Source organism: Eriocheir sinensis, chromosome 15 (assembly GCF_024679095.1).
Source record: "Eriocheir sinensis breed Jianghai 21 chromosome 15, ASM2467909v1, whole genome shotgun sequence".
In the NCBI taxonomy this organism is placed as follows: domain Eukaryota; kingdom Metazoa; phylum Arthropoda; class Malacostraca; order Decapoda; family Varunidae; genus Eriocheir; species Eriocheir sinensis.
The window spans coordinates 4,541,664-4,567,580 of NC_066523.1; the positions used below are offsets into that span (position 1 = coordinate 4,541,664).

Consider the following 25,917-nt stretch of genomic DNA (forward strand, 5'->3'; position numbering starts at 1 on the left):
CCCCCAGCAACAGCACACCATCTCCCATCCCCATAGCTTTCACCCTACCCTACTCCCCCCATTTCCTTCACCTGCACCCCCCTACCCCCAACACCCCCTGTCTCACCCTCCCCCCTACCAACACCAGCTGACTCCCCTCACTTCACCATACCAGACATCCATCCCCTTCCCATCCCCTCCCACCACCAGTCTCGTCCCCCCCCCCACCCCCACCCCCTCCCACCCGCCCCGTGTCAGTGATCCGTCTCCCCGCAAGAAGTAATGGCCGGCGCTCCAAGACTGTGGTTGTGGTTTGATTTATCCGCGCCACGATTGCTAGTCTGGGTCTCTCTTCATCCATTACTGGCCCGCCTTGTGTCACGCCTCCCTCCCTCTCACTCTCCTTCCCTCCCTCCCTCCCTCCCGGCTTTCCTCCCTCCATAGCCCTGCACACCCATAGCTTTGTTCTCTTTCGCTTCGTTCTTCTTCTTGTTCTCTCTCTTTCTGTCCACTATTTATTTTCTTCTGATCTACGTGTCTGATTTCCTCCCTCTGTTATCCTAAATGTTTGTTGTTATTATTATTCTCTTTCACCTTTGTCTTCGTTTTTCTTTTATCTCTTCTTCTGTGTCTTTGTTTCTCTTGCTCATCTATTTTTTTTCTTTATTTGAGTTTTGCTTCTTCCTACGTTCCTTCCTCCCTCCCTCCCTTCCTCATTAACCAACATACGCACACATTCAGCTTCTTTTTCTTCTTTTTTTCTAACCTTTGCCTACCCATAGTTGCTGCCTCCTCCTCCTCCTCCTCCTCCTCCTCCTCCTCCTCCTCCTCCTCCTCCTCTTCTTCTTCTTCTTCTTCTTCTTCTTCTTCTTCCAACACTTCTCCCTCCTCCTTCCTCTCACACTCCTATATACTTTATCCTTCTTTGACTTCAGGAATCTGCTGTAGGAATTTTCTTATTTTCTTTATTTTTACGTGTTCTGCCAGTCCTCCCCTCTGTTTTCCCTCATATTTTCCTCCTCCTCCTCCTCCTCCTCCTCCTCCTTCTCCTATTCTTTCTCCCCCTTCTCTTTCTCCTTCTTTTCCATCTCCATTTTTTTTCTTGCTCTACACAATTTTCGTCTTAAGTTTATCGTCTTCCCTATACGCGATTTTTTTTGGGGGGTCTACATTATTTCATCTCTCCTTTGCACCATTTTTTTATTTTTTTTATTCAGCTTTATTTACGTCCACATTTTTAATTCCCTTCTCTCTCTCTCTCTCTCTCTCTCTCTCTCTCTCTCTCTCTCTCTCTCTCTCTCTCTCTCTCTCTCTCTCTCTCTCTCTCTCTCTGCTTTTAATTCCCTTCTCATATACTTCTTCGGTTTTCTTCCCTTGCATCTCCTTCTTGTCTTATGTAACACCTTTCCCTCCTTCCTTTTCACCTACACTTACATACACTTTCTTTCACATTTTATATTTCGCTTTACATTAATTACTTTTCGTTTATATCGTTACTTATATTCCTCTTTATTCACTTTCGCTTCTTTTAATTCCCTTCATTTACGTCACTGTCTCCGTTTTCCCTCCCTTGCATCGCCCTCCGTATCACCTCTCCCTCCTTCTCACCCACACCTTCCTCCGTAATTCAATCCCCCTCCCCCCCCCCCGCCCCTCCCATCCCAAGTTAGTAATGCACCTGTCCCTCCCTCTCTCCCCCCTTAACACACTTTCTCCCTCTGGTAAATATGTCTTCCTCCATTCACCTCTTGCGTCCCTCCACACGGCTTCCATACCCGCTCTCCTCCTCACTCCTTTCTTCCCTCTAAGCGCCACTCGCCCCCTATATCCACCCCCTTCATCTTTAACACCACCTCCCCTTCCTCGCCCTCCCCGCCCCACGTGCCCTCCACTCCCGAGCCAGCAAGACAAACACACGTAATGGAGCGGCCCTTTGATGGATAATACATTAGCTGAGGGCGATAATTAATGCTCAGTGGCGCATTATGGTGCTTGGAGAAATTAGTTCACAGTACGGGTAAACAAGAGATAAATTACTTGTACTTACCTGGAGCGTGGCAGAAGCACAGGTGAGGCGGAGGGCAGGGGGCAGCGACCACCACCATCACAACCCACTCCTTACGTTCACCTGAGAAAGAGAAGGAGGAAAAGTTAGGTTCACATCTGACACGTGTAGAGAGACGTAGTACAGGGACAAGACACGTTATGGGGAGGGGGGTTGCGGTGGTCATGGTGGTGGGGTTAACGTTGTGGGGTGGTGGTGATGGTGGTGGTGGTGGCAGTGCTGTTCTAGGGTGTTAGTGATGTGGTGGTGGTAGTGGTGGTGGTGGTGGTGGGTGAGGTGGTGGTGAGGTTGTTGTTGGCGGTAGTGGTGGTGGAGGTGGTGGAGGTGGTGGTGGTGGCGGTGGTGAATATGTTCTCAGTAAAAGGTATAGTCGGGGGCATACAATATAACTGCGCGTGGCCTCAATGCTTATCTCCGTCCCGTGAGCACGTTAGGTTGTGGTGGGCATGAACACATTACCCCGGGACACAGGGCAGGTGCAATATCACGGTTACCACAGCTAACCTTACCAATGTTTCCCTAGGTACGAGCAGACCGAAAGAGTGGATGAACAGCTCACTGGGTTGCACGCCGACTACCCAGGTCAGGATTCCAATCTAAGCCCGTGAACTCGTAACTAGGCGTGCTAACTACTACACCACGAAGGTTCCATACTCAGGGTGGTGATACTGAAAATGATTGTAAAGGCAGTGCTGCGGGATGGTGTGGGGGGCAGTGGAGGTGGCGGTAATATTCTGGGTGGTGGTGCTGACACTGAAGGCAATGTTGCGGTAACGGTGGTGTTAACATTCTCGGGGTGGTGATGATGAAAGCGGTGGGGGCAGTAATGGTGGGGGCGGTGACGATAGTGGTGGCAGTACGGGTAATTCTATGAAAGGATCAGAGCGGGGGAGCAGGAGAATTGGTGGCTGAGTAGGCAGCGAGCCGACTCGGGATCCTGGAGGACCCGGGTTCGAATCCCGCCCGCCGCTACAAGATGACAAATTTCAGACATCGCCAAGTGGTCTAAGACTACCTACATGCTATCCTGATGACCACCCATCAACCTGGACTCCAGCGAACCCCTCTAAAGGAGAGGAACTCCGGGGGGCAGTATGAAGCAAGCACGAATTGTGTCCCTATAAAACACTGCCTGCCACTAACGGGCTGTGCCGACCAACAGACCCCATCATGAAAACCTACCAGGGGCATAGACCAACACTTAAAAAAAATTGGTGACAGTGGTGGTGGGGGCTCAGATACTTTCGAAATCAGACTTACATGTGATTCTCAGACACAATAACTTTAACTATAGCAGCAGCAGCTTGAACCCTCAATATAGATCGACCCCTAACTTTGACCTCCGCCTCTCTCTCTCTCTCTCTCTCTCTCTCTCTCTCTCTCTCTCTCTCTCTCTCTCTCTCTCTCTCTCTCTCTCTCTCTCTCTCTCTCTCTCTCTCTCTCTCTCTCTCTCTCTCTCTCTCTCTCTCTCTCTCTCTCTTCAAACTTCTCCTTTCCCTTCTGGTCGCTTCCCTCAATAGCTTGGTCCTCACACTCTGGGTCCATTCCCTATCGCTGGCACACACCAACGCTCCGCCTGCCACCCAGGAAAGCATCTGGCAATCTGAGTTGAGATGCTTCCCGGAAGACACAAGGCGAAGCAAAGGGTAGCGGACGCTCGGAGCACCTAGTCAGAGTGGGCGAGATAGTGATAAGAAAAGGCAGAGACGTGGGACGGTGAAACGGCGAGGGAAGCAACAATGGATAGGATAAAGGAATCTTGGCCCTGACTGTTTTATACCCCAGTGACATAAAGACGAGAGAGAGAGAGAGAGAGAGAGAGAGAGAGAGAGAGAGAGAGAGAGAGAGAGAGAGAGAGAGAGAGAGAGAGAGAGAGGGGGGGGGGGGGAGAGGGGAGTTATGTTTCTTTATCTAGCTTCATGATTGGCTAAAAGCGACAAAAAGACAGACAGACAGACAAACAGACAGACAGGCAGAATTAAATAACAGAATGAAAGAAAATAGAAAGTAAACACATAGAGAGTGAAAATAAAAGAGAAAAAGAGAGAGCAGAAGAGGGAGAGAGAGAACCTGGAAAGCTGAGTACGAGAGGAGAACAGAAGCACGACTAAGGCAAGGAAAGAAGGCACCAGAGAGTGAGAGAAGTGATGTACAGAAGGATTACCAGCCCATTCAAACCATCCTCTTCCCTCCGCGTCCATTTACTCTGTTTAATGAAGAAGTCCACGGTCCACAGCCTCTCAGGGTCATAACAGCCAAAAAGATGCACCCAAAGATGATAAAAAAATACGTCTTTCTATGCGACCCTTTAGTCTCCTCTCCACCACGACCTCCCATCCCGCCTCCACCTCATCATCTCTCCTTGCTTTTCCACTTTCCACTTTTTTTTCCGTCCCTACAAAGCCTCCCACGTGGTACTACCCATCCACCAGCCCACCACACGCACACACACACACACACACACACACACACACACACACACACACAATAGTCGCACACCACCAGGGTCCCAGGCAGACATCACAGAGCACATCAGAACTTCAAGACAAAAAAAGAGAAAGAAAACCTCTCTAAGGATACGAGATAACGTACTCCAAAGGGCTTTTCCTCGCGTCCCGTTGAGCGTAGCACGTAATGCCTTTCTCCTTCAGCTATACGTATCCTGCCATTATTTCCGGCCCTTCAAGAAATTAAAACGCACCAGCCTCTCTTTCTCCTCACCGACACACACACACACACACACACACACACACACACACACACACATATAGAGCCTCACTTCCCTACTACCCCACACTAGAGGCTGTCGCGGGAAGCCATACCGGTGGGCGGGCGGACCATATGGGGCGTAAAGGCGTGAAGGGAGCCTGGAGTCGAAGTGCTGGAAAGAGATGAGCACGCGGGGAGGGGCGGAGGGGGGGGAGGGGGGGGAAGACTACCACATTGCCACCCCTCCAGCCACCCTGCTCGAGGCAAACAACACACCAAGCAACACTAGTACCTCAAGAGCAGGAGAGAGAGTATCCGAGGAGGAACACGAATTTGGAACTGAGGTGGGACAGGAGAAGGAACCGAAGGAGAAAGGCGATGGAGGAACCGGAGAAAGGAGGTCTTCGTTTAAATCGTGTTGCCTTGCCTTCAGCTCAAGCGGCCCCGTGTGTGTATGAGCCCGTCTATATGCCGCTCAAGACTTTCCTGATGAAAATACGGGTACGGTTCTTTCATTGTCTCTGGGCGTCTTAATAAGTAAGTAAGACAGTCTCTCTCTCTCTCTCTCTCTCTCTCTCTCTCTCTCTCTCTCTCTCTCTCTCTCTCTCTCTCTCTCTCTCTCATTTTTTCTTTTTATTGCGATAGCTCTTTTGTCTTCCTTTTTGTTTCTAAGTTTTCTTTTTCATATTTTCTTTTTTTACTTTCTTAGCATCTCTCTCTCTCTCTCTCTCTCTCTCTCTCTCTCTCTCTCTCTCTCTCTCTCTCTCTCTCTCTCTCTCTCTCTCTCTCTCTCTCTCTCTCTCTCTCTCAAGAAAGAAAGAAAGGAAGGAAGAAAGAAAAAGCACAAATGTATTATAAGAAACAAATATACATAACTGGATCATTTGACACTTCCTGTTGCAACATTTAAAGATGAAGCCCTCGAGGAGCTTCAAATCCTAATAGTCAAAGGGTAACAATCACAGCCGTAAACATGGTCACGGGAATAGCAACCAGGAATACGGAAGACCTTCGACGGAGGAGTAATCTCATTTCTATGGTATTCGTACACTGCCAGAAGCACGCAGTTGAAAGTGCATCCCAGTGTTTCTACGTAATACAAACATACATACGAAAGTTTGACACCCATTATATACAAGCTCTATCCCTTCCTAGATCATGACCTTATTATCAGCTGCAGTAAAACAACGGCATACTATGGAATAATATTAATAACAATGGCATACGATGAAACTAATAAAAATAAACAATTCAGTAAAATATGACCGTATCAGGAAGATAAAACAAAGACTACCACTACTACTACTACTACTACTACTACTACTTCTACCACTAGTACTACTGCTATTACGAATATGACCACAACTACGAATACAATTATTGAAACAACAAAAACAACACCAACTACTATTACTACTACTACTGCAACTACTGCTACTACAATCACAGCAACTACTTGATACGCCACACTTTAATAATGACGAACAGCAGAACAGCAACAACCGTACGTACATAATACCACCTGTCGCCTGGGTCCCTCTTACCTCCCCTCCCCTGCACGCACCCCACCCAGCAATATTCACCTTCTTCCCCCTACACTCCACACTCCCCCTCCCAACCACAGTACAGCCCCCTACACACCCCCATACGCCCTCTTTCTAGCTACATCCTATCCCCTTCCCCCACAGCAGTGTTTGCCTGGTGGCGCGGCCCGTGATGTCTTCCTGTAGGGCTTGACGGTGGCCCATATGCGGAACCCAGCTCACGCCCTCCCTGGATTTGTTGTGGCAGGCCGAGACGGGGGAGGGGGGGGGGGTGAAGGGTGAAGAGGGGGAGGAAGGCTGTTGTTGTGTGGCTGAGGGACGAGGTGAGTGAGGACAAATCGTTGTGTGTGTGTGTGTGTGTGTGTGTGTGTGTGTGTGTGTGTGTGTGTGTGTGTGTGTGTGTGTTCCAGGAATGTGTTAAAGTAGACCTCAGTAATCTAATCACATGGTGCAGCTTATAGCTCACACACACACACACACACACACACACACACACACACACAGGAACTAGTGGCAACAGTAGTAGTAACATTATCAACGATGTAATAAGTAGCAGCAGTAGTAGTAGTAGTAGTAGCAGTAGTAGTAGTAGTAGTAGTAGTAGTAGTAGTAGTAGTAGTAGTAGTAGTAGTAGTAGTAGTATATTTTCATCATTATCATTACAAAAAAAACTTATGCGATGCTGCTATTGGTATACCACTAATTTATGGCGATGGTTTTATCGTCGTTGCTATTACTATTTATTTTTCCTCTTTGTGGTTGAGGTACGATTAGTGGTGGTGTGGTGGTGGTGGTGGCACTCTCAACTGCTTCGATAATGGAGACAAATTCACTGAGGACTATGCGCATAAATAGTTTTACTGGTCTATTTTTCCTTCACACACCAAAAAAGACTCCGTAACTACTTCTTTTCAAAACTTATGTCGTCACTTCACCTTGCCTGAAGCTTAATTCGTTTCTCCCCAAGCGATAACACACACACACACACACACACACACACACACACACACACACACACACACACACAGACACACGTTACGTTACTCTCACCAACCCGATGTATAGCCTACACGTGAGGCTGACAACGCGCTTTCTTGTGCAGCCTCTCCTTCAGCCTCGCCTCGGGCTGTTCAGGTGTGTCGCCCCGCTGCTTGGCATCAGTACCTTTAAAAACTCGAACCGAGAGAAATCACGGATAAGATTGATGGTTGTGTCGTCTATAGCCGCAGGGGAGGAGGACCAGGGAAAAGCGAAGAGCGGGGAGGAGGTGGAGGGAATGCGACGTAGGAGGGGAAAGGGAAAGAAGATAGAGAAGAGCTGGTTACACACAAAACAGGGAAGGCGATGTAGGAGGGGAAAGGGAAAGAAGAGAGGGGAGAGCTGGTTACACACAAACAAAGCAAACACACACACACACACACACACACAGCACACCGGGGGTATACAAATAAGGTGCCTGATAAACAATAACTACACCAGAATAACTAACGAACCAACACCATACAACAAAGAAGAAACAGAAGAAGAAGAAGAAGAAGAAAAAGAAAGAAAAGGCAGAAAAAATATTTGATTATGATTTATTTCCTTACATTGTTTACTAGTTTTTTTTCCTTTCTACAAATGCGAAGGAAAGAAACAAAAAGAAGAAAAAGGAAAAGGAAAAGAAGAAAGTCCGATACTGTCTTTCCTTTTCCCCCACCTGTACCTTCGCCATTAACCCACCCCCTCTTCTTACCATACCCTTGATTAAAAAAAAGGGGGGGAGGGGGGAAGAGGTAGCGGATGGTGCAAGGGAGTGGGGAGTGAACTGATAGGGAAGTCGAAAGGAAGGGTCAGGGGAATAGGAGCGGAATGGGGCACGAAAATTGAAAGGGGAAAGATAGGCAAGAGGAAGGGGGTGAAGGGAGACGAGGAAATGGGAAGGAAAAAACTGATAAGGGGAAACTGAAGAGATCGAAGAAGGGAGGGGGAGGAACTGGGACAAAGGAATGGGATAAAGGAGATATAAGAGAGGAATGGGATGGAATGGAACTTAGGATATGGAAGAATGGGACGGAATAGGACAAAGGATATGGGAGAATGGGACGGAATGGGACAAAGGATATGGAAGAATGGGACGGAATGGGACGAAGGTTATGGGAGAATGGGACGGAATGGGACAAAGGATATGGAAGAATGGGACAGAATGGGACAAAGGATAAGGGAGAATGGGACGGAATGGGACACAGGATATGGAAGAATGGAATGGAATGGGTCAAAAGGATGGGAATGGAAGAAAAAGGAAGTATGGGAGAGGAAGGGACAGGAATGGGACTAGGAAATGTGGAGGGGGGGCGGAGGTCGGAGCAAGGGAAAGAGATAAGGAAGGGGAAGGGAAGGAAATACGATAAGGGAATGGAAAGGGAAAGAAATAGGGAATGGGAAGGAGAGGGAAGGGGATACGATAAGGGAATGGAAAGGGAAAGAAATATAGGGAATGGGAAGGGGAGGGAAGGGAATAAGGATTGGGAAAGGAAAGAGATAAAGGAGGAGAATGGGACGGAATGAAACACGGGAAAGGGAAAGGGGAAATGAAGGAGAGAGAGAGAGAGGGGAGAGCGTTGGGGCAGCATAAAGGAAGGAGGATCAGACCCCCTAAACAATGTGCAGCGCGTAATAAGAGCATCGTGAACGCGCATTATTCTGATTTACGGCGGCGATAATGTTAACGCGAGCTGGGCGGAGAGGCTTAGGGGAGCGCCGGGCCCTGAAGGCTGGGGGGCAAGGGGCAGGGGGGGTGCAGCACCATATGGCCGCACTATGATGGGCTGTGACCCCTTCGTGTTGTAAATGACATCTGTAGTTTTCGCCCTTATCTCCTATGTAAAAAAATTAGGGATCTTTTTAAAATTCTCGAAACGCTTTGGATTCCTTGATGACTGTTGTCGAATTAAATCCACCCCCGTGAATATAATTGAGTGTAGAAGTGCGTTGTGCTGCCTCGTGAACGTTACTGGTCGTTTCTGTGTTGGATGTAGCGGGTAATTTTATCATTGCTACTGGAGGCGCCCTGCTGATGAGTGACAAACTGCCCTGCCACACTCATAGCTCAAGGCGAACACACTCTAGTCTTCAAGATTATACCATTATGCTATTAACTTGAAAGTAGGTCCACCAGCTTGTTATAAGTGTCATAAGTGTTATGAATGTCCTCATGATGGTGTGAGTGTTTGATCACGCTGAATGATGCTAAGTGCATGTCATACGTACGTCAAAAGTATGTTAGCAGAAACGTGTCTCTGTGTGTTTGTGTGTGTGTGTGTGTGTGTGTGTGTGTGTGTGTGTGTGTGTGTAACAGTGGAAACCCCCTTGCTCATGGTGGAGGGAGGGGTTCTCATGTGCCAAACTATCCAACGAGCCATACCACGGTGGGGGCTTAGGCCGCTAGTCCACCTTCTTGAAAAGGAAAAAGAATTCCCATGCTAGGGGAGTCATTAGTTAGGGGTGAGACAACATGGTTCCCAGGCCCATTGTTTTATGAGTCGTCCGTGGATGAGATCAGGCTATGGGAGTAAACACCGATCGGAAAATCTGAGAGTGGAGTCCCACGGAAGCCAAAGCTCGACAGACACAGCTCGCGGAAGACCCTTGCAGCCTTCAACGTTGGGTGGTCGTCGACAACCTTCATAACCAATAAGATTTCTACAGGCGTAAGTCATGCCGTGGTAAGGATTGCGCAACATTTCCATCACAATAACTTCATAAAGTTAATTCTGCTTTTAAAACAAAATTTGATCGATGGAATTCACAAAGTCGTAATAAAGCAACATCCAAAGACCAAAGATTTACGCATTAAAACAAGTTAAAATGCAGACTTAACAAACTTAAACAAATCCTTTCAAAATAAAATCTGGTAATAACAAAGAAACAAAACTAGGCTCACTGACCCCGCCCAGGGAAACCTCTGCACTCCACCACCACCACCACCACCACAGGCTGAACCACCGTAACGACCAACCTGCCTCATGCGTGCACCACCACAACCACCAACACCACACAGGCCATCACCAACACCAGCGCTCACTCCACCACTACCACTGTCACCATTACAGCAACCATTTCAACTAAGATCACCACCACCATCACCACCATCACCACGCAGACCATCACCAACACCAGCGCTCACTCTACCACTACCACTGTCATCATTATAGCAACCATCAAACACTACCACCACCATCACCACCATAACCACCAACACCACGCACACCATCACCATCACCAACACCACACATACCATCACCAACACCAAAGCACACAGACCACTACTGACACTAACACCAACTCCACCAACACCACTACCACCACAACCACAACCAACCTGACTATCATCACCACAAGGGACTATCACCAATACGATCACTAAACTCACCACCACAACTATCACCACAATCACGACTATCATCACCACCAATATTACCACCACTACCACAACCACCCCGATTATCTCCACTATCACCAACACCAACAACATCAACATCGCTATCATCACAACCACCACCACCACCATCATCATCACTATCAGCATCCACCACAACCATTTATATCATCACCACTACAATCACTACCACCACAAACACCAACCACCGGCAACACCACCAATACCACTAACATCGTCTCCACCATCACCATAACCACCACCATAAACAACCATCTCCACCCACCAATGCTACTGCTATCACTTACAACCATCATCATCACCACCAACATCAATGCCTCGATGCACACACGGGGCCGCATCTGAGCCGTTGCTTCCCCCAATTAAGTGAATCACAACACCCCTATCACCACCACCTCGGTACTACATCCCCTTCAAGCCTTCAGTTCGAGTCCCAGTTCGTCTTAACACAACTCGACCACCAGAAAGCTTCCTCGGGTCGTCTACATCCTAAAGGTTATGTGCGATTGAAGTCGTTAATAAGAAATGAGAGTCGCGCGGCTTTGGCAACAGTGGTGAGGAAGGCAGTAAGGGAGTGTGAGTTATGGGTTCTGATGGGTAAGCAGAGGCCATTGACTCCCCTCTCTTCCCCTTCCTCATGCTACTTCCTCCTCCTTCTACGACTATTACCCTCCCTACTCCCCTTCTCCCCCAACCCCCGCCTTCCCTATAGAAATTTGCTCACGGTCAAACTTTCCTCGTCTTCCTCCAAACTCATATTTCCTTTACTTTCCTCCTCCTCCTCCTCCTCCTCCTCCTCGTCATATTTCCGTCACCTGCCACGGCCAACTTACTTAGTCGCTTCCTCCCCACAGCACCTGAATGTCCTCCACCTCTTCATTAACGACGCCTTCTTCCTTCGGCGCCGCCCCCCTCCCTGCCCTGATCCACCCTGACTTTGATCCTTCGAAGGGGGGAGAGTGGGAATGGAGGACGACGAGGAAGAGGAGAAGAAGGAGGAGGAGGAGGAGGAGGAGGAGGAAGAGCATTGCCAGCATAAAACAATATTAGTAGCAATGGAACAGGAATAAGACGGAATAGGGAAGAAATATATATAAGGAGGAGGAGGAGAAGAAGAAGAAGGAGGAGGAGGAGGAGGAGGAGGAGGAGGAGGAGGAGGAGGAGAAGGAGGAGGAGAAGGAGGAGGAGGAGGAGGAGGAGAGATTAAGGAAGAATATTATTAGTAATTACGACGGAGAACAGAAAACACTATTGGGAGAAATGGAACAGAAAAAAGAGAGATCGGAGGGAAGCCATACATAAGGATAATAAGGAGAAGGAGGAAGACGAGGAGGAGGAGGAGGAGGAGGCGCAGGAGAAGGAGAAACACTAAGGAAGAACAATATTAGCAATTACGAGGAGGAGCAGAACACAATATTGGCGTTATGGAACAGGAAAAAGACAACAATCGGACAGAATATAAAACTAATATATAAGGAGAATAAGAAGGAAGAGGAAGACGAGGAGGAGGAAGAAGAGGAGGAGAAGGAGGAGGAACTTAGCGGCGCTGCGAGGCATTGCAGACCCTCTACAGGAAGTTGGTTAATGATCGCCTGTGCGGAATTATGGGCTGACGGCGGCCCGGGGAGGTCTGTAAATCATGTACGGTGAAGGGAGGAGGGGCCACCACACCCCTACCCCGGCTACCCTCGCTCTGGGGCCTCCTCCCTACCCCCTGTCCCAGCCGCTCGCTACTATGACACACACACACACACACACACACACACACACACACACACACACATACACACTCATAGGCTACATGCACAAAAAAAAATACACACGAATGGAAATAGGAGAAAGAAGGAAAAAAAGAAGTAACGTTTGGGTTGAGCAACAAAACATTTAAGAAAGAAAAAATAAATATAAATAACAATATCACTGTAGGAAAACTAACAAGGTGATGTAGTCAGATGCTGAACAAAGAGAAGAATTAAACAAAAAATGTCGGTGAATGCAATTAATAGTAGCTGTGGTTTTTTTTTAGCATATGAAAGTGTATGTAATAAAAAGTATCCATAAGTTTAAGAAATAATGGAATAAATCAACAAAATAAATCTTTTCTTTTTCCTCGGTCTTGTGCAAAAGCAAACAAGTAAGAACACACAACGCCAGGACTCCGACGACCTTCAGCATGGGACGGCTGATGCGCTTGGTTGGCTTATACGGCACGTATTAACGCCAAATGTAGCTGTGTGCGTGTGTGTGGGGGGGGGGGGGGGGGTGTCTCCATGTGGCATCACATTTGTATGTTTAATTTCTGTGGTGTTTGAGTAGTTTCCATGTGGTGTTAGGTTCTCCATGATGTATAACGATTGTATGCTTAGTTTCTAACTTTCTATGTGATGTTTGGGTTATTTCGGGGTAAAGTATATTTGTATTGTATGAGCGACGATCAGTGAGTAGCTACTTCATTGTTGTTCCATGTGCAATGTACCAGTTAATTTGTACTCAGTAAACTAACTAACTAACTAAATGTGTGTGTGTGTGTGTGTGTGTGTGTGTGTGTGTGTGTGTGTGTGTGTGTGTGTGTGTGTGTGTGTGTGTGTGTGTAATAATAAAAAAAAAAATAATGTAATAATAATAACAATAGAAATTACAATTATTGATATTTTCTAATATTATCATTACTATAAATGTTAGTATCATTAGTAGTATTAGTACAGTAGCAGCTGAAGCAGCAGCAGTAGCAGTAGTAGTAGCTGCAGCAGTATTAGTAGTGGTGGTAGTAGTAGTAGTAGTAGTAGTAGTAGTAGTAGTAGTAGTAGTAGTAGTAGTAGTAGTAGTAGTAGTAGTAGAAGTGACATTAGTAGGGAAGGAAAAGGGGATCTAGACGCAATAGATGATAGGGTGTTATGTATATAGATTTAGTGCTAAGTAGTATTAGTGATATGGTTGGATGCCACAGTCATTAGCGACCAGAGTTGGGGCTAATGACCTCCAAGCTATGGAGCCCTCCATGATTATGTGTCGGGAAAATAAACATGGGTGGAGGTAATTTTTATGTAGTAGTAGTAGTAGTAGTAGCAGAGGTAGTAGCAGTAGTAGTAGTAGTAGTAGTAGTAGTAGTAGTAGTAGTAGTAGCGGCAGTAGTGGTATAAGAGATAGTTGTAATAATTAATCATTTTATTCTTCAAATTACCACCCCTATTTTTCATATGAATATCCTTTTTATTATTATTATTATCATCATTACTATTATTATTATTATTATTATTATTATTATTATTATTATTATTATTATTATTATTATTATTATTATTATTATTATCATCATCATCATCACGTTATTATGACCCCAAAAAGTAATTATATTAATCACGTCGCTGGTTACCGCAATACGCTGGAAAGGAAGAGGAAGGAAATAAAGAAAATGCGAAATGGGAAAAAAACAAAGGAAAGGCTGCAGACGCAACAGGAAATCAAACCACGAGGGTCACACTGAGGCCAAAGCTGTCCATGAGGTGTGGCCTGAGTGTGGCTAGCGTGCACACACACACACACACACACATACACACACACACACAAACGCACAGACACGAGCGCAAACAATACCATTAAACAGTTTTTGCTCGCCAGATAAATACGCAGACCAAAGCTTGCTCAGTAAACACGCGAACGCTCGCTGGTAAATAAGTGAAGTCAGAGCTCAAGCACGCGTCGGCCAGGGCTGGAAGGTGGCAATCAAGTGAAGGCGAGAGTGCAGACGTGGTGGCGGCGAGGCGGCGGAGTTGATGGGGTACGCGTATTTAACAAAGGAAGGAAAAATACGTAATCAAGGAAGAATTTTACATCGAAGAACATCTAATTACCGAACAGGTACACTGATACACAAGAAGAAAAAGGTGTGTGTTAATTAGTAGAACATTTTGATATGGAGGTAAAAAAAAATATATAGATAGATATATATATATATATATATATATATATATATATATATATATATATATATATATATACTGGATGAAATACTATTATGACAATTACATATAAAACTGTTGAGAGAGAGAGAGAGAGAGAGAGAGAGAGAGAGAGAGAGAGAGAGAGAGAGAGAGAGAGAGAGAGAGAGAGAGAGAGAGAGAGAGAGAGAGAGAGAGAGAGAGAGAGAGAGAGAGAGAGAGAATGCTAAGAAAGAAAAAGAGAAATTATGAAAAAGAAAAAAAGAAACAAAAAGGAAGACGAAAGAGCTATCGAAACAAAAAGAAAAAATAAGAGAGAGAGAGAGAGAGAGAGAGAGAGAGAGAGAGAGAGAGAGAGAGAGAGAGAGAGAGAGAGAGAGAGAGAGAGAGAAAACAGACATAGTTAACAAGATAAGCAGAGAGAGAGAGAGACAGATCGCCCAAGACAAAATTCTATTACGTGTGGTGTTGGTAAAATGACGGTTCTTGTTAGTAATGTCCCTGAGAGCGGAGCTGGGGCGGGACTTGAAGGGGTGCACACAGGCGTGGTAACAGGTCTCTTCTCCCTTATTAATACCGTCGGTCACACTTGCTCGCCCCCTCCCAGCACCGGAAGTCATACTCCTCCTCGACAGTAGCGATTTAGTCTACTTTATTTCTTCTCAATGCCACCACGACGGTTCCCACGGAGACAATATGTGTTTTCTCTCTCTCTCTCTCTCTCTCTCTCTCTCTCTCTCTCTCTCTCTCTCTCTCTCTCTCTCTCTCTCTCTCTCTCTCTCTCTCTCTCTCTCTCTCTCTCGCTGCTGTAGGTCGACGCTTAGTGGTCCACCTAGGCTCCCACACACCTGCTGTCGCCGCTCCACCTGTTTACATAATGGAAATCAAGTAGCTGATCGAGTCACTGATGAGGAGACAAGCAACCGAGATCCTCAATGAATCACCACAAAGAAAGGTGAAGTATAGGGGGTGCTAATCTCCGTCGCATAGGCCCTCGAGACTATTGAAAATTTAATCATTCATATGAAAATGTAAACCATTATGATGTTAGCATTGCATCATTGCTATGTACCTAAATAAAAATAATTTGTGTTCAGTTTTGAAGTGAAGTATTAGCTGGTATTGAAGTATTATAAATTAGGTTTAGAAGATCCATGAGTATGCTACATCGAATATATACAAAATATTTCCTTTATATAATACTGGGAGACAGCAAAGGTCACATAATCAAAGACTAATCGAAGTTGGAAGACAAAAGAAATAAGGAAAAAAGGACAAAGTTTACGACAGAATGGGGACTTTAAAAGGTAGATGAGAGGGATTTTCTGACTATAGATAATGGAAGAACAAGAGGTTATGGATACAAGTTAAAGAAAGCTGAATGTGGTAATAATGTCACGATATTTAGTTTTACACAAAGAAGTAATGATACTGAATTGAACTGAATGAGGAGACGGTGCGGGCAAGGAGCATCCATGACTCTAAAGCTGAGCTGGATAAAAGAAGACGTGGAGACAGGATGACAGGAGACTCACCCTCTATACTACAACTACATAAACACACACACACACACACACACACACACACACACACACACACACACACACACACACACACACACGTCTCCGTTGCTTTTTAAGACGTCTAGGAAATAACTGGGTTTTATCTGATAAGTCGTGTCGACCCTCTCGTTTTGGATAGCAGTTGCCAGTGGTGCCCTTGAGGCTGTGGCCATCAATGGAGGACCACCACCAAGGGAGTTCCAGCCGGAGGTGATTGATGCCAAGAAAATATAACGATGTATCAATTGCCACCACAAAACATAATCGAACGTTTTTTTTTTTTTCTGCTGTACTGATCGGCGACCAAGTCGGCCTTCTGGTTTAGGCCTAGAGTAGTGGCTCCCACCAGCTTCCTCTGCCTGGCCGCTGCTCCCCAACCACAGCTTTTATTTCAGCCATAACTCATGAACGTTGGACCTTGATGAAATGGTGGAAGAGAGAGAGAGAGAGAGAGAGAGAGAGAGAGAGAGAGAGAGAGAGAGAGAGAGAGAGAGAGAGAGAGAGAGAAACTGTTCACTCTGCGTCTATAGAAAATGAGCTGACGTTAGAATGTTTGATAATAGCAGGTACATCAAAACGGATATGTTCCCTGCCATTGTCCAGAAACTCAAGTGTAATGCTGCCGCCTGCAGCTGCTTAGTGCAAAACACATGAGTCAAGGGATAGACCGAAGAGCTGGCGTTCCTTGAAGAGCCTGCGGAGAGGGAACGTGTAGACCAAATAAACAAAGACGGGAAAGGAGGAGGGTACGTACTCCGGCGAGCCTCTGACAAAGGAATCATCGGCTCCCGTCACAAGGGCACGTGGCTGTAACCAGAGCGTAGAGTGGGTGGAGAGAGCTTGTGACGGAGAGAAAGAAAAATGCTCCTGTGTGGGAGTGGCCGGAGCGCGGCGTAGCTCACTGGAATGCCGCAATTTAACACACTAAGGGATAACGCCTGTAGGTGTGAGAACTTAGCAGGATAACAAAGCTTCACAACTAGAAAGTCTTCGCCCAATGACCCTATAAGCGGCAGTAGAATATAACGAAGCATAAATATAAGAAAGAAAGTACTTACCTTGTTATACATATATGATATATACCTACGTTGACCGTTACTTCGCCGTGACATGAATTAATTGAAAGTTCCCGTACGTAGGCACAGTGAGTGTTTTAATATGCTATGCAGGTCACTGAAGTCCCTCACAAATAAATCTAATCACTTAACAGGGCAACCTCGTTATAATAAAAAAAGGCATACTGTTGCCTGATATTCCATGCTTCTATGTTTCCACCTCAGCCTTTTTTTTTTTTTTTTTTTTTGTCATAATTACGCATTTTCGTTGGCATCGCCCTTCCGTTTCTTTCCCGCTCCATCAACATTATTTCCTTCATTATTGCTATTAGGAGCATTTTCCCCTCACACGTACACGCGGCGAGTCAAAGCGATCTAATGGACGCGTATGTTTGATGTCCTTTGTGGTCTTTGTGAGGGGAGGTAGAGGGGGAGTACTGACGGGGGTGAGGGGGGAGTGGTTGGGCGGCGTGGCTGCAATTAAGGCGTTCCTGCCCTCATTACCCGTCGAGGAGCCACCGTCAACGTCCCTTAACTACCCGCAGCGCCAATTAAAAAAAGTCCCGTGACCCACTTGTCGACAACACGCCCTCTGGCCTCGCCTCCGCCGCCGCCTCCTTCTACTACTATTTTTTTTCCTTTTCTTCTTTTTGTTTTCCTCTTTTCTTCTTCTTCTTCTTCTTCTTCTTCTTCTTCTTCTTCTTCTGCTTCTTCTTCTTCTTCTTTTTCTTTTTCTTTTTTCTTCTTCTTCTTCTTCTTCTTCTTCTTCTTCTTCTTCTTCTTCCTCCTCCTCTTGCTCCCCCTCTTAAACCACTTTTCCAGCCGCTGCATCTCCTGCTCTTAAACTTCTAGTGTTCATCTCATTAATACTGCTGTGTTTGTTTGTTTCTAATGCTTTTTTTTCATCTTTTATCAGTTTTTTCTTTTTTTCTTCGAATTTTTATTTTCTTCTTCCTCGTATTTTTCTTTTTCATTTCCGTCTCCTCCTGCTCTTCTTTCCCTTCATCATTATTTTCATAATTATCATTCTCCTCCCCGTCTTCCTCCTTCCACTCCTCATCCCACATCTCATCCTATTATCCTCCCAAATCTTTTTCTTTTTTGTCATATTTTATGACCTGATCATCTTCCTTTCCCCTCAAGGTTATTAATGTAGCACACGAGCGGCACGTGGCAAAAGAGACGGCAGGAGAATGAGGTTATGAAACTCAAGGGAGCAAGTAGGCAGATACCCTCCGAAACAGGCGTAAGCCACTCCCGGTGAGGCAGCAGCAGGAGGCGAGGGTGTGCTGCAGGCCAATCAAAGCCCCTCCATTCCTCACTTCACGTTTCCTATTGTCTCACTAACACCGGAGAGTAGTTGAGCATGCTCCCAGAAGACAAATATTTTCTTACGTTCTACGCCAAACTAAACAGACACGCACCATTTCCTCGAATATATAATATATATATATATATATATATATATATATATATATATATATATATATATATATATATATATATATATATATATATATATATATATATATATATATATATATATATATATATATATATATATATATATATATATATATATATATATATATATATATATATATATATATATATATATATATGTTAATTCAGCCCATCAAGGCGAGTAAGAAAGTTCCTGGGAGGGTGCCGTTCGACTGCTGCCGTAGTAGTGCTTGCTTATGTTATCAAAAGTTTATTCCTATGCCGCTTAAAGACCCTCCGGGGGTACCTCTACCTCTCACGTGATTTAGGAGGTAACTTGTGAGTAAAATTCCGGCTCTGCAGGGAGGCGGTGGCTGAGTGGTTAGCGGGCCGTCGCCGCGTCCAGGAGGACGCGGGTCCGCGTCCCTCCCGCCGCCATAAGGTGGAACTTTTAAATTACCGCCGAGTGTTCTAAAACTACCAATATGCTGTCCTGAAGACCACCTATCAATTTGAACTCTAGATTCTCTTTCTAAAGAGAGGATCAAAGATGAGCTCGGAAGGGGCAGCATAAGCCAAGCGAGATGGCGCCATTATAAACACTTGCTTGCGCCATAACCTGCTGGGCCCGACAATTAGGTCCCACCAAGAAAACCTATATATACCGGCGCCATAAGCGGAAACGTTAAAAAAAATCCTAAGAGTTAGGAGCCAAGATGTGAATAATCTTTCCTCTAAGATGAAAACTTCACTCTAAGATCTGTTGGTTAGTTCCGTCAAAGGGCTCAATGTACTGAGGTGAAAAATCGTGCAGACAGCTTAAGTACTGGGTTTCACTTGAAGAAGCGTATGCAACAGGAGTGCTGAGGTCGTCACCAAGCTGTTTATATTTAGCATTAGCAAGACTTCATTTCAATTATGCGGTCAATTCTGGCCTCCTTACAATAGTATGGTTATCAAGATGTTAGAATTTGGGCCGAATTATTCGCGGGTTGATTAACTTGCCATATGAGAACATCCTTAATCATTTAAATTTGCATTCTCTAGAAAGGCGAAGGGTGCGAGGAAATTTGACTGAAATTTATAAATGAATAAAGGACTTTAATAAGGGTGATGTTGAGATAGTAATAACGATGTTGATGAGAAAGAGGACTATGAATGATGATAATAATGATGATGATGATGATGATGATGATGATGATGATGATGATGATGATGATGAGAAGAAGGAGGAGGAGAAGGAGGAGGAAAAGGATGAGGAGGAGGAGAAGTAGGATGAGGAGGAGGAAGAGGAGGAGGAGAAGAGGAGGAGGCGAAGGCGGAAGAATAAGAAATAGAGGAGGAGGAGGAGGAGGAGGAGGAGGAGGAGGAGGAGGAGGAGGAGGAGGAGGAGGAGAGGAGGAGGAGGCGAAGGCGGAAGAATAAGAAATAGAGGAGGAGGAGGAGGAGGAGGAGGAGGAGCTGCGTTACCTTACACCTCGAGGGCACGGGAGCCGGGAATCGATATAAGCAGTGAACTTCTCCTCGCCGGATCCAGCGATAAAAGTTTCCCCATAAAAAGGACTGATAATAATCTCTCGGGTTTCTCACTTCGTTAAGGGGGACTCAGACGCCGCCCCCGAGGCATACACACGGCATGCTTAGGGCGGCGTTAGCGGTAAGGGAGGCAGCGACGGAGCAAGATAAGGAGAGAAACTAGGAGGAGGGAGAAGAGAAGGAATGGGAGGCAACAGTGGAAGAAGCAGGAATCATAGGCGCAAGAACAATATACGGAGACGGGAATTAGGAGGACAAGGAGGAAATTCTAGGAGCAAGAAAAAGGTAAGTAGAGAGAGAGAGAGAGAGAGAGAGAGAGAGAGAGAGAGAGAGAGAGAATCCTGATTATATAGTGTTGATTATGATGGTCGAGGCCTGCTGGAAAAAGAGATGATGGATGAGGGGGCCAAGGTGTATGTGAGTTCCTGGAAGACTGATATCCGGTGCGGGTGACGATGGAATGAACAGGCGCTGAGTGTGTGCAAGATGAACGACTTTATTTTCTTAATGCTGGAACGATGGCGAGGAGGAGGAGGAGGAGGAAGGGAAAGAAGAAGAAGAAGAAGAAGAAGAAGAAAAAAAAAAAAAAAAACGAAAAGAAAATGAAAAAGAAGTAGAAGGAGAAAACGAAGAAAAGAAGAAGAAGAAGAAGAAGAAAAGAAGAAAAAGAAGAAGAAGAAGAAGAAGAAAGACGGTAAGAAAAAAGAAAGACAGAAAAAAAGAAATATAACAAAGTAAAAATGGAAAACGTAACAAAAGAAGAAAAAGAAAAAGAAGAAGAAAAGATCACGTGTAGGAGGAGGGAGAACAGTGTTGCCAGGCTGGTCGGATACTATACAATATGCATTAAGACCGAATAATGGAGGACATGATTATAAGAGAAAGGGCATCGAATTAGTCTGGAAGGAGGAGGCAGGGGATGAAGAGCCACACTAGAGGGGAGGGTGTACTCGAGACGGGAGAGGTGATGGATGTGCAGGGCTGAGAGAGACGGGAAGTACTAGGGGTGGAGGGGGCACAGAGTACTTCCATACCCGTCCCTCTGGCTCTCCCTTCCCTTCCCTCCGTCTGCAGCATTGTGGGAGCGCTGCCGGGACGAGCACTCTTTGTCTCGAGGCTCACAGTTCTCGGAAAAAAGCGTCTCACGATGACGGACGGGAAGCTCGCCATACAAACCCCCACCGCCTAATTTTGCGGGCTTGCATTGTCCCGCGCCGGGCGAGGAAGAGAATAGGGGAGTCTTTCTAGGTAATGGTGTGGACGAGGTGGCTGGCTGGCGGCTCACTCTGAGGGGATGGTGTGTGAGGGGGGGGCGAGGGGAGGGGGGGGGGTAGAGATGGGGAGGGGAAGGAGGAGAAAGGTAGACGTAAAAGGAGATGTTACCATCCGTTATTTTTTTCTTTTCTTCTGCTCCTCTTCCTCCTCGTTCTTGTCTTATTCATCCTCCTCCTCGTCTCAACTGATTCTATTTTCCTTCTTCGTCTCTCACTACGTCATCATTATCACCATCCCAATCGTCATCGATTTTTTTCTCTCGCCCTGACGTACAGATAATTTATGATTTTACATGACACACGACAGACGTAGATTACCATGGTATATATTTTTCTTTATCGAGGTAAAAATGCACGTACCCACAAAGGAGCCCTCTTTCCTAGAAAAAATATGCTGTTAGCTGATGAGCTGAATAAACGGTGTCCAAATAACATCTAAGTATTATTACAAAGTAGATAGATATAGATAGATATAAAACGGCACACACACACACACACACACACTCACACGCATATGAAGAAGCATATTCATCTTCCTATAATCCATCTGCAGTCTTTGCTAGAGAGTGAATGAGTGCTTGAAATTGAAATGACTGGAAATGAAGGCATCAAAGTAATAAATGGTAATAATAATAATAATAATAATAATAATAATAATAATAATAATAATAATAATAATAATAATAATAATAATAATAATAATCGGTAAAATAATCACTGCACGAATAACAACAACAACAGCAGCAGTAGCAGCAGCAATAACAACAACAATAATAACAACAACAAGCACAGGAACATACTGAACAATGATAAAACAGTAATAACAATAATAATAACAATAATAACTAATAATTCCACTCACCCGGTAGCCTAGTCCCTCCGCCCCCGCCTCGTCCTTCGTGCTGTCCTTAGTCACTTCTCGACTTTCTTCATTTCAGCGCCGCCCTAACGCTTCCCTCTTTCTAGGACACGACACGCATGTCTTGGTCTGGCTTTATCCCGATCATGAGCCACAGCAAGAAATACAACCGAAAAAAATTACCACGACCACCACCGCATCCTTCCCTCACACAACACAAGTCACGTGACGCTGGCTGCCCCGTGTCTTGCCCGCCACCAAGCGGCGGACAGGCAAATTAACAAAAAAGGATAATGTTAAAATGTCACTTCACTTCCTCTTTCATTATTTTTATAACTTGTTATCCTTAAAATCATCATATCATTTATTTGAACGTAACCGATGCAAAAAGACCTTGTTACATCACTTACTTTATTACAGTGAGAGCTAAAGGAGCGCTATATGTGACAATGAATGCACTTATTTTCCGAGTATAAGATTTTTTTTTCCTGCTTCTAATAATAAAATGTTTCGAGTTCAATCAACGTATTGCATTACATTAATTTAAAGTAACTGCCAGATACTAACTAGTAGTCATCATAGTAGGGAGGAGTATTACTATTGTTGTAGCCAGGCTAATGGTGATGGTAGAGCGAATCATGTAGTCAACCGCCTAATGTCGTTGTTGTTACCATAAATATTATTATCATCATTATCGTCATTTTTATTATGATTGACATCATATTACTTCTTATTAGAACTAACACCATTCTTCATTCGTTATTATTGTTTGAATTATTACTATTATCATCATTTTTTAATTATTATTTTCATTATTATTTATATAATTGGTATGAAAATAAAAGTAGTTGTGGCAGCAGCAATAGTAACAGTAGTATTAGTGGCAGTAGTACTTTTAACAAGTGGAATGATTGGTGCAAATTAACTGTGTTTTGAGCGGCAGAAAATACTGTTCACATCACAGAACTAGATCATCTTGACAAGCTTTCATCATCACAATCACCATCTGCTGTTAATCATCATCATCATCTTCTTCTTCTTCTTCTTCTTCTTCTTCATCGTCTGTTTCCTCTTCTCCTTTTCCTCCTCCCCTCTACCTTCTTCATCCTCTTCTTTCTCTTTTCTTCCTTAGTTCCTTCAAAGTGGCTACCTTGCTCAATATCCCCCCCCCTCTCTCTCTCTCTCTCTCTCTCTCTCTCTCTCTCTCTCTCTCTCTCTCTCTCTCTCTCCCCTAATCCTCCTCCCCCCGCCCCCCAAGACAGTAGCTCGACACCTTCCCTTCGGCGTCGCCTAATCCCCGTAATCACGAGGCGCGGCGATGAAGTGTTGGTCCCGCCGAGGCTAAACTTTACGATGCAGGATGATGGGTGGCCCGGGCTGTTGGGTTGCCGAGAGTTCCGTGGGGCTCTCAGTATGCTAGGAGAAATTTACGGGACCCGCGGTGAGGTGCAGAGAGACAGGAACAGACAGGGAAGTGAGTTTGAGATTACTGGGTGTTGCTTGTGTCTCTCAGCCTGCTAGAAGACATGTAGAAGACTCGAAGTGAGGTGCAGAGGGAAAGGAACAGACTGAAAGACATATTTGTGGGTTACTAGGAGTTGATTGTGATTCTCAGCATGCTAGGAAAGGTTTAGGGGACTCGTAGTGAAGCGCAGGGAGAGGAACAGGCTGAGAGAGGTGAGTTTTGGGGGTTACTAGGAGTTGGTCATGGCTTCACAGCATAATGGTAGAGGTTCAGGGTGGTTGTAGTGAGGCGCAGTGGACAGTAGCGGGAGAGCGATGAGTTGTGTAATCCTTGAAATGCTAGTAAAAAAAAAAGCTGAAATTCTCTAACGTGAAATCCAACATAAGTGGTACTGACGGGAGGATATATTTTTTTTTAAGACAGAAAAAACACTTGAAGGCCATGACAATAATACAAAAAACTAGATCCGCAAAGATGATGCTGGTTCAAGGGGATGAGTAACAGAGGGCAAAAGGCTAATATAGTTCTTGAGGTGTTTTGCCACTTTTCTATTGTGTGATAACTACACGCCCAAAAGTACACTAACTCTTACAACACGGCTGGCAGGAGAGGGATGGCAGCTAGGGTCACAAATTATCACGACACTGAAAAGGGGATGAGCACCCACAAGAACGATATGTGGCCGCGGCAAGGGCAGGGTGGGGTGGCGACGCATGAGCCACACACCTTGCCGCCCCCTCCACCCGTAACTAAGACACATTCATCCCCATTGACATATTCCATGACACAGGACTTTGCAATGTCTTACATCATATGGTGACGCCTTGTTTGTCTTTACGTTGAAGAAAAGTGTGTCTAGATCTTGTAAATACAGACTATAGTCCCCATCTGCACAATTTTCCAACAAAACAACACGGAGGGACATTGAATTTTCATTATGGTAAAGCAGTGAGGCCGCGGAAAAGTCTTTGTAACAGATCATAACCTGCCACTTCCAAACTACAACTAATCTCATGTCCACAAATGCATCGTTAAACATACTCTAAGAAACATAACTGCAGAGATTTAAAGACGTGGCAACTTGTAACTAAATCTGTGACATCATTTCAAAAAAATTCTGTTAGTGCCCAAAACTTCCTCCATGGCAACAGTGTCACAGACCAGGATGCAGAGTGGCTGATGAAATTGCTGTTTCAAAGCAATGTACAGGATACCGTAGACTTCTCACCATCGTCACAACAGGGAATGGATTAGTAAAATGTCCAAGGCATACACGACCTTCCTTCAACGAAGAATATAGCGCACAACAACTGGTTGGCTCCTCCCAACTCCCTAACCATGAAAACTGCATTACAGAATCTCAGAGATGAAACAATAAAAAGTGACACGGATAACATGTGATGGACTGCAAGGAGTGACTCATGTCAACACCAGCACTGCTTCTTCAAGAACATATAAAAGAAACATCTACTAGTCAATCAAGCAGGATAAGGCTCTGTTTTCTCAGCTGAAGTAAACTTCATGAAACAGAAGGAAGGAATTATTCTTTGTAAAACAACACTTTAACAATTTATTCACCAATAAAACCCAGAAGAGCATAACGTGATTGATAACTATTCCAAATGCTCCTCAGACGCCAGTGTTCGTTTGGAATACCTAATTTTGAAAGAGTATTTCATAAAATATCTCTGCTAATCACGTCAAATGCTCTATTGAGGTTGGTGAATGCAATATACAACATGGTTCTGTAAGCAGCATTTTTTTTCTTGTACCTGACAAGCACCAAAAACCTTATCACAGTTCTTTGTTTCCTTTCAGAATTTAAATAAAATTCTTATGCAATCAGACTGTTCATCGTTCCGCATGGTTTTTATAAGTTTATACAGGAAGTGGTGAAGAAGGTAGCCACCCCTTTTAATAAGTTCGGACGTTTTTTCATCAGGCTGAGGGCTTGGTTATCTAGTAGACGATCTTAACGCGTCATTTATTTTCCAGGAGACAGTGTAAAGGAAAAAAATAAAAGGAAAAAACGCTGCTCCCAATTAGAGGA

At 44.9% G+C, this 25,917-nt stretch overlaps 1 long non-coding RNA gene across 1 annotated transcript in view; it reads right to left on the reverse strand.

Annotated features, from left to right (window-relative positions):
- LOC126999064 (uncharacterized) overlaps positions 1-22,591 on the reverse strand; it is a 47,029-nt gene extending 24,438 nt beyond the window's left edge. The window contains exons 1-2 of the long non-coding RNA XR_007753120.1: positions 22,406-22,591; positions 2,027-2,107 (exon numbers count right to left, since the gene is read on the reverse strand). This is a non-coding gene — a long non-coding RNA (uncharacterized LOC126999064). The remainder of the gene's footprint in view (positions 1-2,026; positions 2,108-22,405) is intronic.
- Between the last annotated feature and the right edge of the window lie 3,326 nt (positions 22,592-25,917).